Consider the following 2972-nt stretch of genomic DNA (forward strand, 5'->3'; position numbering starts at 1 on the left):
AACTTTATTTTTTTAGACCAGTTTTAGTTCAAGTTCACAGCAACATAGAGTGGAAGTACAGAGAGTTCCTATGTGCACCTTGCCTCCACACAGAAAGTCTCCATTTTGTGCTATTGTAACGTTCAAGGACACAAGACAAGATTCTCTCTCTCTCTCTCTCTCTTTTTTTTTTTTTTCCTGCAGTTTTTGGTCGGGGCTGGGTTTGAACCCACCACCTCTGGCATATGGGGCCAGCGCCCTACTCCTTTGAGCCACAGGCGCTGCCTTACTCTAAAAAGTTTTTCAAACAGAGCATGCAAATTAGATACTTATCAGATGTGTTATGCTGCTCCAGTAGCTGGCTTGTATCTGTAAACAAAAGGTTAAGGGACCAACATGAAGATGCACACAGAAGGAAGGAAGACTGAAGATGTAAGGGGACAAAGCATGGTGATAACACAAGAATACGCAAGGAGATCTGAAGCATTTCTTTCCAAGCATGTTGTTCAGTTCCCTGCCCACTTGAACGTGGTGTGGCCATGTGACTTTCATGACACCACATCAAGGAAGTGACATCACTTCTAAGCATAGCCATTGCCACACTCCCTCCCCTCCTCAGTAGCAAAATTCCATAGGGGACCATTCCATCAGCCTGGGTTCCAGATTGAGGATAACATGGAATAAACCCACAGCCAACTCACAACAGACCTTTAGTGCATCCGAGAAATAAATCCTTGCTCCTTTAATCCTCCCAAATCTGGCATTTGTAACCACAGTACAACCTAGCCAACCTGGACAGATACAAGATGCTAAAAAGGAATTCTAAAACTGCAACAATCTATCTAAATTCTCTAAAGACAGTTGACGACCCCTTAATTAGAGCTATAACATTCCTGACAACACACAAATTCTGACAATTAAGTTCATGAACTCATCCTAGAAAAGGTGCTACGTACCTCATTGCTGAATCTCTATGGTCACCTTCAAAGTACTTCCCTTGGGAAGCTACACACTAATGCCAGTGCCTAGGCCACCCTTCAGAGCTATTTTGGAACTCTTTTTCTTTCTTTCTTTTTCTTTTTTTTTTTTTTGAGACAGAGCCTCAAGCTATCCCCGTGGAGGATAGAGTGCTATGACATCACAGCTCACAGCAACCTCCAACTCTGGGCTCAAGCGAGTCTCCTGCCTCAGCCTCCCAAGTAGCTGTGACCACAGGTGCCTGCCACAACACCCGGCTATTTTTTGGTTGCAGCTGTTATTGTTGTCTGGTGGGCCCGGGCTGGATTTGAACCCACCACCTTAGGTGTATGTATGTGGCTGGCGCCTTAGCCACTTGAGCCACAGGTGCTGAGCCAGAACTCTTTTCTGAAGTGGCCATCTGAGCTGTCATTAAGTTCATGAACTTGCCACTGTATGCTTGGCAGCACTATACAAACAACTTGGTAAAGTTCCATAACCCTGGTATATCAGCATCTCACAGCTGTGTTTGTATCAATATGTGGCAGTCTCCTGATGAGTAGCATTCATTATTTTTGTTTTTGTGTGCCCTATGACAATTCTTGATGGCCATTCCAGAAAGAGTTCTAAAACTGCTTTGAAGGTGGACTAGGTGCCGGCATTAGTGCACAGCTTCCCAAAGGGATCACTTTGAAGGTGACTGCAATGATGTTTAGCAATGAGGGATGTAGCACTTCTTCTAGGGTAAGTTCACAAACTTAATTGTCGAACCACATAGACTAACCAGCCAAACCAGCAGGATGCCAAACCAGCAGGATGCAAATTGTTTTGGATAAGAAATTTTAGAAATCTATACCTCTATTAAGAAATAGAATGTGAGGGAGACGGGAGGGATAGGGAGATTTGTTAAAGGATATGAACTTATAGTAAATGGGAAGATTAAATTTTAGTGTTCTATACCATTATAATTAAGGATAATATATTACAAACCTAGCTAGAAGGGAGATATTGAATGTTCCCAGCACAAAGAAATACTATTTGCAATGACAGATATGCTAATTATCCTGATCTGATCATTACACATATTCTATATCAAAACATGCCTATGTACCCCCCGAATATGTACAATTATCTTAGTTTTCTGTGCATGATGTGTACTAATTTGCCCAAATTTCTGAGGGAAAAACAAGGATACACATTATATGTGGGTATGACAGTTTTGGGGGCAGAGGCTCTCAGTGGGTCTCCTGGGGCTACCACACACTTCCACCTGGACCTAGGCCTATTGGGTACACAAAGCTCCCATCCAGGAAGATCTGACATCAAGTGGGAGTGGGCTTTGAGCACTGTGATCAGGGGAGGGAGTGGTAGCAGGGCTGGTGAAGCAGGCTGCAGCCAGGTGTGGTGAGGGCCAAGACTTGAGACACAGCCACGTGGTAAGGACTAGGAGCCTCTCACAGGCCCCAAGGACCTGACTTGCTGCCTGCAGATTGAGCAGCCTCAGAACCTCCTACCCGCTCCAAGCATGTTCGCCATGGCCACTTTCTGGAGGGTCATTTTCCCAAAAAATCTGGGCCAAAAATATAAATGTGCATTATATATAGGAGACCATTATATACAGCAAAATATGGTATGTGTCAATTAAAAATTCTAATGTAGGGCGGTGCCTGTGACTCAGTGGGAAAAAAAAAAGAAAGGAATGAAACATGATTATAAGCTAACAGTGTTTCCCATCCCAAGAACATTTTCCTGAGAAAAAGTCAATGCATTTAACAAAGCTAAATATTTCTTGACAATAAGAGCTTGTACCACAGAATAAAATCCCCTGAAACCTATATGGGGATTTGAGATTGCAGATTTTTATATGTAGTATAGTATTTAACGCTTGGTTCTTTTAAAATTGGAGATGTAGGCCAGGTGTGATGGCTCATGCCTATAATCCTAGCACTCTAGGAGGCCAAGGTAGGTGGATTGAGCAGGAATTCGAGACCAGTCAGAGCAAGAGAGAGACCAGTCTCTAAAAAAAAAAAAAAAAA

The 2972-nt window shown here is 43.0% G+C and overlaps 1 protein-coding gene across 4 annotated transcripts in view; it reads right to left on the bottom strand.

Annotated features, from left to right (window-relative positions):
* LOC100946636 (general transcription factor II-I repeat domain-containing protein 2B) overlaps positions 1-2972 on the bottom strand; it is a 63675-nt gene that overhangs the window by 54932 nt on the left and 5771 nt on the right. The gene's annotated exons all lie outside the window — the stretch shown is intronic.

Source organism: Otolemur garnettii, unplaced genomic scaffold, assembly GCF_000181295.1.
Source record: "Otolemur garnettii isolate 467f Iridium unplaced genomic scaffold, OtoGar3 scaffold00077, whole genome shotgun sequence".
Lineage (NCBI taxonomy): Eukaryota > Metazoa > Chordata > Mammalia > Primates > Galagidae > Otolemur > Otolemur garnettii.